The 14,096-nt window shown below is 37.2% G+C and overlaps 1 pseudogene; it reads left to right on the top strand.

Moving 5' to 3' along the window:
• The first annotated feature begins 1,889 nt into the window (after positions 1-1,889).
• Positions 1,890-2,578, top strand: LOC138079723 (small ribosomal subunit protein uS15-like; annotated as a pseudogene).
• Positions 2,579-14,096: the final 11,518 nt, after the last annotated feature.

The following is a 14,096-nucleotide window of genomic DNA, read 5'->3' as shown; positions in this document are numbered from 1 at the left end:
TCATCTCATCCTCTGTCATCCCCTTCTCCTCCTCCTCCTGACTTGCTTGGGGGACTCTTTAGGGTACAAGGCATATTTATATAAAATATATATGGATAATATTAAGCAGTTATTTTTCATTATTTCTATAAACTGTTTTCAGGGTAAACTGCCACCTTTCTAAAGAATTAGGAAATAAAATAACTGAAAGTATTCAGCCTTCCTAAAGGACACATGCTTCCCTGGTTGCTCGGTGGTAAAGAATCTCCCTGCTAATTTAAGAGACATGGGTTCAGTCCATGGGTTGGCACGATCCTCTGGAGAAGGAAATGGCAACCCACACCAATAATCTTACCTATATTCTTGCCTGTCTATCGGAAATCCCATAGACAGAGGAGCTTGGCTGGCTATAGTCCACGGGGTCACAAATAAGTTGGACACAACTTAGCGACTAAACAACAAAAGGACACACATCAAGTTGAATACCTGCTAGGATTTAAATTTAGGAGTCCTACTGAAGTTCCCCAAATCTCACAACTTTTGATACTGATAAAGGTGACCAGAGGTGACAGAAGATGAGATGGTTGGATGGTATCACTGACTCAATAGCCATGAATTTGAGCAAACACTGAGAGATAGTGAAGGACAGGGAGGCATGGCATGCTGTAGTCGATGGAGTCATGAAGAACTGGATACCACTTAGCAACTGAACAACAACAAAAGGCGACCAAGAGGGTGATAGGCTGAAGAAATCTAAAAAGGGATTAGCTCCGAGATATTCTTCCAATACAGACCTTGTTACATCATTATCAAGGACTTCCTAGCTCTTAGACTGGAAATTGAAGTTACCACTACTCCATCTGAACTTCAGTTTTTATGCAAATTTGACAATAACTGTTTTTTCTTCTCCAGAAAATATATTGTTTTTTACTGTCTAAGACACGAGGTAAATCTTTGTGTCTTCTTACTTCATTTACTATATACTTTTCTTAGAGGTATATCATTTACTTATCAAGCAGCACAAAGGAAACTCTACAAGGTGTTGATACCTGACTTTGACAGCTACCCACAATGTATCGTAACATTACTTTGGTAGTGACTCACCATGAATAATGATACTCCTCCTTTCACTTATTACCATATTTTATTTTATAATGTGGTCTGCTGCTGGGGCTAAGTTGCTTCAGTCATGTCCAACTCTGTGCAACCCCATAGATGGCAGCCCACCAGGATCTTCTGTTCCTGGGATTCTCCAGGCAAGAATACTGGAGTGGGTTGCCATCTCCTTCTCCAACACATGCATGCATGCTAAGTCGCTTCAGTTGTGTCTGACTCTGTACGACCCCATGGACAGCAGCCTATCAAGGCTCTTCTGTCCACGGGATTCTCCAGGCAAGAATACTGGAGTGGGTTGCCATTTCCTTCTCCAATAATGTAGTCTACTTTCCTTTAATTCATTGTAACTCATATTAAGTATCTCATTCTTATATGTAACTTGATTCAGTTATTTGTTGTCTATAGCTACCTCACTTGGGTTATACCTTTTTCTTAAATTTTAGTACATTTTTTTTTTCTATTGAAAACTGGCAAAACAGTCCATAGGGAAGGATAAAATCACAGTTCTCATATTCAAGGGAAATGAGTTGTTGGATATGATTTACTGAAACTTAAGATGGGTCTGGATACCATTTTAATTATTTTTACTCACATAATACTTTTAGCATTGTATTTTATTCACTATTATAATCTTTATCATGAGAACTAATTTGGAACAATTTTCTGTTGCAATGGAAGGATTTGATAATAAAACTGATGAATGGAATTTGATATCTGTTCAAATGTTTCAAAAAGGAATAGGACTCATTTAAAAGCTCTCTGTCCTTTCCTTTTGCTACCACACTGCCGCGATCATGGGTCCTGTGCACACTCCCAGGAACGGCCTGTCCCAGTGGACTCTGCCCGACAGCCACAGAATCTCCACCTGGCTAAAGCTGACCTCTGACAATGTGAAGGATAGATCTACAAACTGGCCAAGAAGGGCCTGTGTGCTACTTGCTGAGTCGCTTCAGTCATGTCCAACTCTGTGTGACACTATGAACTGTAGCCTGCTAGGCTCCTCTGTCCATGAGATTCTCCAGGGAAGAATACTGGAATGGTTGCACTGCCCTCTGCTAGGGGATCTTCCTGACCCAGGGATCGAAACCACATCTCTATGTCTCCTGCACTGGAAGGTAGGTTCTTTACCACTAGTGTCCCCTCGTAAACCCAAGAAGGGCCTGACTCCCTCACAAATAGGTGTGATCCTGAGAGACTCACATGGTATTACAGAAGTATGTTTTGTGACAGGCAATTAAATATTGAGAATTCTTAAGTCCAAAGGACTTGCTCCTGATTTTCCTGAGGATCTTTAGCATTTAATTAAGAAAGTTGTTGCTGTTGGAAAGCATCTTTAGAGGAACCAAAAGGATAAAGATGCTAAATTCCACCTGATTCTGACTGAGAGCCATATTCACCATTGGCTCAATATTATAAGACCAAATGTGTCTTCCCTCCCAATTGGAAATATGAGTCATAAACAGCCCCTGCTCTAGTTGGATAAATTTATCTACTGTACTCAAGCAATAAAGTTATTATATTAACTAGGAAAAAAAGTTCCCTCAAGATAATGACCTTTATTTTTGACAATGGCATGATGTTTAAGACATTATATTTTTTTTTCCTGCAATTCTAGGTAATTTCAGGTTTCAGAGACCTGTTATATATGGCAATATCAATTCTAGTTTGTTAGCTCACATAAGAAAATATAGTTTATTTATGGCAAATCTTGGTAATATGCAACTAGAAATTTTGAAAGGGAGAAACAAAAACGAGCATTTCAAGATAATATCAATGAAGATCTTTCTTTTGATTACATAAAACAGAATGTTATTAAAGTGCAACTCAGAAAAATGTACATATAATTATTTTAATAACAAATCCTCTATAAAATACCTGTCTAGACAATATAAGTTATTGGGAGCAATTAATATTTCCTGAAACATTTATTATGATCATTTCATTTCACGAGATCTAGAAATAGCCAAATTACCTCAATAAATTTGGAGCACTGTGGAGTATAACTACTCCTATATCACACTATTGTCCTTGGCTTCTAAATCTCACCTTACTGTTTTTCTTTTATTCTTTCTTTTTACTATTTTTAATGATATCTTTGTGTTATAATATATATTTATAATCATCAAGCCTTTTGAAATAAAGCATATTATAAAATTAATAAAGGAATGCACACATACAACCTGAGAGCCAACTCTGATTAGAGTAGCAAAAATGACTTCAGCTATCATCTATCATCTAGAATTGACCATCTTAAATTGGCCAGACTTCCTGCAGAAAATCGTTTTCTTCTTTGCTTAACTAAAGACATAGAAGAGTTAAATACACCAGGAGTCTGCAAACATTTTCTATAAAGATGTAGCGAGTAAATATTTTAGGACTTGTTGGCTACATATATTCTTTGTCACATATTCTTGAAATTTCTTTTTTTAACCTTTAAATATATAGTTTACTTATAGTTTACATTCTTAGTTTGCTATTGTATAAAAACAGGCCTTGGACCTACTTTACCCAGTAAGCATGTGTGACTGCTAAGTTGCTTGAGTCCTGTCTGACTCTCTGTGACCCTATGGACTGTAGCCCACCAGGCTACTCTGTCCATGGGATTCTCCAGGCAAGAATGCTGGAGTGGGTTGTCATGCCCTTCCCCAGGAGATCTCCCCAACCCAGGGATCACATCCACATCTCTTTATGTCTGCACTGGCAGGTGAGTTCTTTACCACTGGAAAGTGCTAAGGTATTTTGGAGGCTGCATCCTTCTTACTCAAGGCTGTCTCACACTGCCATGGCATTAACTCTCAAGAAGCCAGGTCTCCTGGTCTGATCCTCACTCTGCTACCCTAATGGGAACCTCAGCTACAATCCTCAGTAGTTCCTCTCTGAGCAAGAGTTAGTAACCTGTGGTCACGAAGTGTACTAAGATTTGGAGTTGTACATTGATCCAAATTCTAGCTGTGTGTCACCCTGGCAAGGAGGGCTTGTTTAAGTTAAAGGACAAGATGTTCCATTTCCTCCCTAGTAAAATGGGAACACTAAAACCGGTGCTATGTCGATGAACTAAGATGAGATAACACTTGAGAAAACAACTTTCCAGAGCCTAGAGTACTATATAGCTTCAGACCCTGCCAGTTTCCATCTCATCCTTCTGGGCAGCTGCCCAGCAGCAGGAGCAGCAGTAAGTGCTGACATCTTGCAAAAGCCAGTGCTGCAAATACCAGGCTATTCCTTTCTCTCAGGAGTAGGCAAGTTCAGCATTACTCTCAGACTTCTTTCTTTCCACTGAACTCATTGTTTTAGTTGTTCAGTCACTCAGTTATGCCCAACTCTTTGCAACCTCATGGACTGCAGCACACGCTGAACTCATTATCTGCAAGCATTTACCAGGGCACAGTTATTTGTTAAGGCATCTAATCAAAATGTGAAGGCATGGAACTAAAGAAAGCTATTTATGAAAGGCACATTATGGGGGTCTGTTAAAGATTGTCTACTACCCTCCCATTACTTTTGTTTTCTTTTAATGTATTTGTCCTATACATTATTTATTACATATTACTAATTATAATAGGGATACTTAAGTGGAGAATTTTGCCATTTTTAGGATATCTGGTTTAAAATTATGGCTCTCAAAATATGAAAAGGCTGGACTGAATATAATTTAATTTCACAAAATGTTTTGAAATATAAGGTAATATCTAGATTTGAGATAGTATTTGAGATACATCTTCCTCTTAAAGCATATATAGCACTAGCCTAGCCTATCTATTTCTCTATCCATGTTCATGCTTTCAAGAACACTTAGAAGTCAAATACCAATCTATCACTTGTTTTGTTTTCTAACCATTTAGCTGCACGTTCTTTCCAACCCCTTTATAAATGCCTCTTATGCTCTTTCCATTGGCTTAGATTTTCATTGCCTTTAACTTTATTTCTCAGTATTAGCTCCAAGCTATACATTGTTTAATTAAATCCAAATCTCAATAATCTGCTTTAATCCCCATTAATATGTTCAACAGTAAGACATGTAGGAAAACATGTGCCCCTTATTCCCACATATCTTGTGAATAATGGCATTCTTGTTGGCTACTTCTGTGACCTGGCTGCCGACATCTCAAGTTCTCCAACTGCCATGACTCATGCACAAATGTTTTCATATTTTAAATGCATTCAATTTCCTATAAATATATGGACCTCTTTTTTTCTCCTATTAAAATTATGCATTAAATCTCTGACTCCTTTTTCATTTTTCACAACTGTATATCTACTATTATCTAGTTTACTCACATTTAGCCATATTTCATTTCCATATTAATTACATTACAGTTCTGATCACAGTATAATGTTTGACATTATTATTTCATTTCATAACAAAATGTATGAAGGCTTCAAAATAGCATGATACATTTTTCTAACATTCTCTTTCTTTTTTCACAGAAAAGTCTAATATAATTCATGAGGCAATTGTCTGAGATAAAAATAATACTGCCTCATCAAAAAAATGTACATAATTAAAAATATTATCATTTTGTATAACAAAATGTCACACAGCCATAAAATGGAGTCAAGCTAGTTTCCTATTTCAAGGATACAACAAAAGGACAAGGTTGTTTCTAGATGCATTAAGTCATGGGAAAATCTATGCAAGCTGGCTTGCATTTTGATTCTTCAAATTCAAAAGAGATGGAAATTTCAGGAACTATTCAAAAATGGTTTCACTATCTCCTGTACTGGAATTCCATTACATCCATTAGCTTTGTTCATAGTGATGTTTCCTAATGCCCACTTGACTTTGCATTCCAGGATGTCTGGTTCAAGGTTAGTGATCTAAACAAACTGTGGAAAATTCTTAAAGAGATAGGAATAGCAGACCACCTTACCTGCCTCCTGAGAAATCTGTATGCAGGTCAAGAAGCAACAGTTAGAACCAGAAATAGAAAAACAGACTTATTCCAAATTGGGGAAGGAGTACGTCAAGGCTGTATATTGTTACACTGCTTATTTAACTCATATGCAGAGTACATCATAAGAAATGCCGGGCTGGATGAAGCACAAGCTGGAATCAAGATTGCTGGGAGAAATATCAATATTCTCTGATATGCAGATGACACCACCCTTATGGCAGAAAGAGAAGAACTAAAGAACCTTGTGATGAAAGTGAAAGAGGAGAGTGAAAAAGCTAGCTTAAAACTCAACAATCAAAAAACTAAGATCAAGGGATTTAGTCCTATCACTTCATGGCAAATAGATGGGGAAACGATGGAAACAGTGACAGACTTTATTTTGGGGGGCTCCAAAATCACTGCAGATTGCAACTGCAGCCAAGAAATTAAAAGTTTTCTGCTCCTTGGAATAAAAGTTATAACAAACTTAGACAGCATTAAAAAACAGAGACATCACTCTAGTCAAAGCTATGGTTTTTCCAGTAGTCATGTATGGATGTGAGAGTTGGACCATAAAGAAAGCTGAGCACTGAGAAATTTATGCTTTTGAATTAAGATGTTGGAAAAGACTCTTGAGGATCTGTAGCACAGCAAGGAGATCAAGCCCGTCTATCCTATAGGAAATCAGTCCTGAATATTCATTGGAAGGACTGATGTTGAAGCTGAAACTCCAATACTTTGGCCACCTGATGTGAAGAACTGATTCACTGGAAAAGACTCTGATGCTGGGAAACATTGAAGGCAGGAGGAGAAGGGGATGACAGAGGATAAGATGGTTGGATGGCACCACTGACTCAATGGAAATCAGTTTGAGCAGTCTCCGGGAATTAGTGATTGCCAGGGAAGCCTGGCGTGCATGGGGTCGCAAAGAGTCAGACACAACTGAGCGACTAAACTGTACTCCCTGATCTCCTGTACTCTCTCAGTAAAATCACAAACAACACTCAGATATTACTATCATCTCTCCACTCTTTGCAGAGGTAGGATTTTTCAGTGGCCCTACTGTTCTAGCTTCTAAAGTTTACAGATCACAGTTTGGTCAGTTACAGTGGTTGAACATAGAGATTTTGCCCATAGCTCATAGTAAAGTAGTCAAGTTTGACCATATGAGGAATACATTTAAAAAGAGTTGCTTTGCTACACTTCTTAGGTACCACCAGGCAGAAATCATGGGCTCTTATTGGAATACTGCCACAATTGCTCTTGACTCTTTTAGGACAGTGAGAAAACTTTCTATAAAACTGTCTGATAATCTAAGTAGAAACATTTTCTTTTTTCTTTTAAATTTTTAACAGACTCTATTTTTCCTATCTTCTGAAAAATGGTGTATTAGTTTTTTATTGCTTCATACCAAATTACCACAAAATTAGCAGTTTAAAATAATACACATTTATTATCTCAAAGTTCATTAGTCAGAAGTATTTGTGGACTCAGCTAGATTCCTTGCTTAGGATCTCACAAGCTGAAAGCAAGATTTCAGCCAGTACAGGTGTTTATCCCAAGAAAAGAGAAATTCACTTTCAAGCTTATTCAAGTTGTTGGCAGAATTCTGTTCTTTGCAAGTATAGACTATTTCTTTCCTGGCTATCAGCCAGGTATCACTCTCAGTTTATGGAGATTACCTATATTCCTTGTCACATGCCAAAGAAAATCTGCTTTTAAAATATCCAAATGATTACAGATATCATGATCTTACAGTTAAAAACTCTAAAGTCCTACCAAAATCAGTTTAGAACAAATGAATTTAGTAAGATTGTAAAATACAAACTCAACATCAAAAGTTAATTGTGTATGTATATGCTAATAATGAGCTAGCTAAAAAAATGAAGACAATCCCATTTACAGTAACATTAAAAAGAATAAGATACTTAGGAATAAATTTAACCAAGAAGGTAAAATATATATATACTGAAAAATATAAAACATGGATGAAAGAAATTAAAGAACAAAGTAGAATGACATCCACTAATTCAACAATAATTAATAATGTTAAAATATCCATAACACCAAAAGCAACTCACAGATTTAATGCACTCTGTAACAATGTCACTCTGTGACATTTCCCATGGAGATACAAAAAATAATACTAAAATTCATACGGAATCAAAAAACTCTGAATATCTAAAGAAATCAGTCTTTCTTTCCCCCACCCTCTTTATCTCTTTTTCTTTCTCTTGCTGCTCCACCTTATGTCTATTTTTTTATATATAATTTTTAAATACATGGACATATGTTAACAGAATTATAAGACTGAAAAAAAACTTTAGGCTAACTATCTGTTATAAAAGTCCACAGTGGAAATAAGAAAGCAATAAACACTGACCAGTGAACACAGGGAAGGAATGTCTCAAACAACAGAGATACACAGTATAAGATGATAGTAACATGACAACCTCTCAAAATTTACACAGTAATTTCATGTACATTATTTCATTTGACTATTAAGACACAATCTATGAGGTTACTAATATTAATTTTCCCATTTTACAGGTTAGATGTCATGTGGCTTTAATTTAAAAATAAGTTTAATATGGTTAATAAGTATCCCGGTGTCTTGTTCTTATATCTTATGAATAAATCCCAGCTATCTGTAAAACAAAATAATATTTTGATATTAATATTAAATCCCAATATTAGAGTGTTCCAATTTGTGATATTCAAGAGGTAGAAATATAGTGGCCTTTTCTATGAATGTGTTTGAATTCATTTTTGACATGATTTAAAGTAATCTACACATTACCTAAAGTGCGAATTAACATTCACATGGAGAAAATAAGTTGTAACACTGGAACAAAAAGTAAAAAGTGGTCAATCACCAAAATACATTAAGTATCACTGTGCTCTGCACACTACTATATACAAAATAATAGCTAATAAGAACCTACAGTATAGTACAGGGAACTCTACTCAATACTCTGACCTATATGGGAATAGAATCTAAAAATTAGGGATATATATATACATAAGCCAGAGAAGGCAATGGCACCCCACTTCAGTACTCTTGCCTGGAAAATCCCATGGACAGGCGAGCCTGGTAGGCTGCAGCCCATGGGGTTGCTAAGAGTCGGACACGACTGAGCGACTTCACTTTCACTTGTCACTTTCATGTATTGGAGAAGGAAATGGCAACCCACTCCAGTGTTCTTGCCTGGAGAATCCCAGGGATGAGGGAGCCTGGTGGGCTGCTGTCTATGGGGTCACACAGAGTTAGACACGACTGAAGTGACTTAGCATATACATAAACGCATGTTTATGCATTTTACCCATATAAATATAACTGATTCACTTTTGTACAGCAGAAACTAACATGATACGGAAAATCAATTATATTTCAATAAAGTTAATTTTTAAAAAGAAATTGAAGATGAACTGAAAAAATCAAAAGAATTGCTGTGCTGCAGGTAACTCCAATAAAATAGAGAAAGGTTACATCTATCTTTCAACAATAAGCTTAAGACTTCAACTCAGAGTAATGCTTGCTTTGTTTAAAAAGTGAATTCATTCAAACCTGATAAGTAAAACCACATGGTTTTTAATAACAGTTTTATTGAATAATTTAGAGAATCAACTAAAAATTTACTAGACCTAATAGAAGACCACAGAAAATTACCTAAAAAAATAGATATCAATGACTTCCAATTATTGCCATGGTAGAGTAGTGAGGCCAAATTTACATTTATACCTAAGTAAAAATATAAGATGCATTTTTCATTTTCACCAATTGTATTGAACAATATAGTTACCATTTTGTTCAACTACTTTCTGCCATTTTTCAAGTATAATTCCATCTTCTCAAAATGTGTTTATCTTTTTGAGCAAAGAACTCTTCAGGTGCTTTTTATAGCCTTTCAGGGAATGAAATTTTTTTTTCCATTAAAAGAATTTTGTAAAGACCCAAAAAATGGAAATCTGAAGATGCAATGTCTGGTGATTATGGCAGATGAATTAGAAATTCCCAGACAAGCTGTAACACTTTTTGCCTGGTCAACAAAGAAACATGTGACTTTGCAAGAAAGTTGAGCACAGAAGAATGGATGCTTTTGAACTGTGGTGCTGCAGAAGACTCTTGAGAGTCCCTTGGACTGCAAGGAGAACCAACCAGTCCACCCTAAATGAGATCAGTCCTGGGATTTCTTTGGAAGGAATGATGCTAAAGCTGAAACTCGAATACATTGGCCACCTCATGAGAAGAGTTGACTCATTGGAAAAGACTTTGATGCTGGGAGGGATTGGGGGCAGGAGGAGAAGGGGACGACCGAGGATGAGATGGCTGGATGGCATCACTGACTCAATGAACATGAATCTGAGTGAACTCCTGGAGTTGGTGATGGACAGGGAGGCCTGGCATGCTGCGGTTCATGGGGTCGCAAAGAGTCGGACATGACTGAGCGACTGAATTGAACTGAATGGAAGACTAGACCACTCAGGTATGACTTAAATTAAATCCCTCAGGATTATACACTGAAAGTGAGAAATAGATTAAAGGACTAGATCTAATAGGCAAAGTGCCTGAGGAACTGTGGACTGAGGCTCCTGACATTGTACAGGAGAGAGGGATCAAGACCATCCTCAAGAAAAAGAAATGCAAAAAAGCAAAATGACTGTCTGAGGAGGCCTTACAAATAGCTGTGAAAAGAGAAGTGAAAAGCAAAGGCAAAAAGGAAAGATATACCCATTTGAATGCAGAATTCCAAAGATAGTAAGGAGACATAAGAAAGCCTACCTCCGTTATCAGTGCAAAGAAATAGAGGAAAACAATAAAATGGGAAAAACTAGAGATATCTTCAAGAAAATTAGAGATACAAACGGAACATTTCATGCAAAGATGGGCTTGATAAAGGACAAAAATGGTATGGACCTAACAGAAGCAGAAGATATTAAAAAGAGGTGGCAAGAATACACAGAAGAACTATACAAAAAAGTTTTTCACGACCCAGATGATCACAATGTTGCGATCACTCACCTAGAGCCAGACATCCCGGAATGTGAAGTCAAATGGGCCTTAGAAAGCATCGCTACAAACAAAGCTAGTGGAGGTGATGGAATTCCAGTTGAGCTGTTTCAAATCCTAAAAGATGATGCTATGAGAGTGCTGCACTCAATATGCCAGCAAATTTGGAAAACAGCAGTGGTCACAGGACTGGAAAAGGTCAGTTTTCATTCCAATTCCTAAGAAAGGAAAGGTCAAGGAATGCTCAAACTGTGCACAATTGCGCTCATCTCACACACTAGTAAAGTAAAAATTCTCCAAGCCAGGCTTCAGCAATACATGAATCATGAAATTCCATATGCTCAAGGTGGCTTTAGAAAAGGCAGAGGAACCACATCAAATTGCCAACATCTGCTAGATCAACTAAAAAGCAAGAAAGTTCCAGAAAAACATCTATTTCTGCTTTATTGGCAATGCAAAGCTTTTGACTGTGTGGATCACAATAAACTGTGGAAAATTCTGAAAGAGATGGGAATACCAGATCACCTGACCTGCCTCTTGAGAAAACTGTAGGCAGGTCAGGAAGCAACACATAGAACTGGACATGGAAATACAGATTGGTGCCAAATCAGAAAGGAGTACGTCAAGGCTGTATATTGTCACCCTGCTTATTTAACTTATATGCAGAGTACATTCTGAGAAACGCTGGGCTGGATGAAGTACAAGCTGGAATCAAGATTGCCTGAAGAAATATCAATAACCTCAGATATGCAGATGACAGCACCCTTATGGCAGAAAGTGAAGAAGAACTAAAGAGCCTCTTGATGAAAGTGAAAGAGGAGAGTGAAAAAGTTGGTTTAAAGCTCAACATTGAGAAAACTAAGATCATGGCATCTGGTCCCATCACTTCATGCCAAATAGATGGGGAAACAGTGGAAACAGTGGCAGACTTTATTTTGGGGGGCTCCAAAATCACTGCAGATGATGACTACACCCATGAAATTAAAAGATGTTTACTCCTTGGAAGGAAAGTATGATCAACCTGAACAGCATATTAAAAAGGAGAGACATTACATTGCCATCAAATGTCTGTCTAGTCAAGGCTATGGTTTTCCCAATAGTCATGTATGGATGTGAGAGTTGGAGTATAAAGAAAGCTGAGTGCCAAAGAACTGATGCTTTTGAAGTGTGATGTTGGAGAAGACTCTTGAGAATCCCTTGTGCTGCAAGGAGATACAACCAGTCCATCCTAAAGGAGATCAGTCCCGAGTGTTCATTGGAAGGACTGATGTTGAAGCTCAAACTCCAATATTTTGGCCACCTGATGTAAAGAGCTAACCCATTTGAAAAGACCCTGATGTTGGGAAAGTTTGAGGGTAGGAGGAGAAGGGGACGACAGAGGATTAGATGGTTGGATGGCATCACCTACTCAATGGATATGAGCTTGAGTAAACTTGAGCAGCTTGAGGCCTGGCATGCTCCTGTCCATGGGTTTACAAAGAGTCGGACACAACTGAGCGACTATCCTGAACTGAACTGAATAGAAGATTATGCATTTTCTCTTGGCTAATTCCTGATTTTGGCACTTTTTGTCCAGCGCTTCTTTCGTTGGTCTAATTGGGAGTAGAAGTTATTGGAATTAATAGTTTGGTTTTCTGGAAAGATCTCAAAATAGAGAACTTCCTTACAATTCCATCATATACACAATATCACCTTGTTTGGGTGAAAAGTGGCCTTTGGTGTGGTTGGTGGTGGTTCATTTTGCTAGCCTCATGACCTCTTTCTTTTCACGATTGTGTAGTGTCTACTTTTCATTATCAGTTACAAAATTGTTTCAAAAACACAATGCTTTTCATTATGTTTCAGCAGAGAATGGCATACAGAAATAGAAAAAAAGATTTTTTTTTTTGCTTAACTTATGTGGAACCCAAATATCAAAGTGATTAACATAAATAAGACGGTGCAAATGAATTTCAAAGCTTGATTTGGATATTTTTAGTATGTCAGTTATCCCCTGCGGTATAATGTTGACATTTTCAATTAATGTTTTGATTTGATAGTTATCAACTTCAGCCGGTCTACTGGACTGCTGAGCATTGTCCAGTGAGAAATCTCAGCACAGAACTTCACAAACCACAGAACACTTATGGTTCCAAAAGTCACAGCCGTTTTTCCATACATTACACAAATTTTGTGTGTGTGTGTATGTGTGTGTGTGCGCTTCAGTTGTATTTTTACCTTTTGAGAAATAATAACCATAATATGCTGAAAATGCTGTTTTTTCTTCCATTTTCAATATTAAAATTACACAAAAATTTACCAATTTTTGATGATTTTGAAAAATGCTCACTGCTCTGACAGCTATCACAATACAATCTAACAAAATTGTTTTAAGTTAAGTTGAAGACAACTAAGTGCTACTAGAGCTACCTTATAGAAAACACTGAACTAACTTTTTGGCCAACCCAATATCAAGTAATGATTATAAATACACCAGACATTAGGCAATGAACAGTGACCCCTGAAAGATGGAGAACTAATAAGGAATAGATGTAACTGCTCCTCTTTTAGTATCTGAGATCTTTCTCAAGATGAATTCATGGTCTTCCTAAAATATGAGAGTATTTTTGGTTTGGCTTTATTTTTTTTGTTTGTTTTTATTTTTATTTTTACATTTTGACTCATAATCTAATAACCATTTACCAGATATCTCATAATTTTAAGAGTTTAAGTTCTTTTATGAGAGGAATAATTAAGACACATCATTGGAGTTCAATTCAGTTCAGTTACTCAGTCACATCCAACTCTTTGAGACCCCATGGCCTGCAACACGTCAGGCATCCCTGTCCATCACCAATTCCTGGAGCTTGCTCAAACTCATGTCCATTGCATTGGTGATGCCATCCAACCATCTCATCCGTGTTGTCCCCTTCTCCTCCTATTCCCAATCCCTCCCAGCATCAGGGTCTTTTCCAATGAGTCAGTTCTTCACATCAGGTGGCCAAAGTATTAGAGTTTCAGCTTCAGCATCAGTCCTTCCAATGAACACCCAGGACTGATCTCCTTTAGGATGGGCTGGTTGGATCTCCTTGTAGTCCAGGGGACTCTCAAGGGTCTTCTCCAACACCACAGTTCAA

Source organism: Capricornis sumatraensis, chromosome 5 (assembly GCF_032405125.1).
Source record: "Capricornis sumatraensis isolate serow.1 chromosome 5, serow.2, whole genome shotgun sequence".
NCBI lineage: Eukaryota > Metazoa > Chordata > Mammalia > Artiodactyla > Bovidae > Capricornis > Capricornis sumatraensis.
This window is presented reverse-complemented; position numbering and strand designations above follow the sequence as displayed.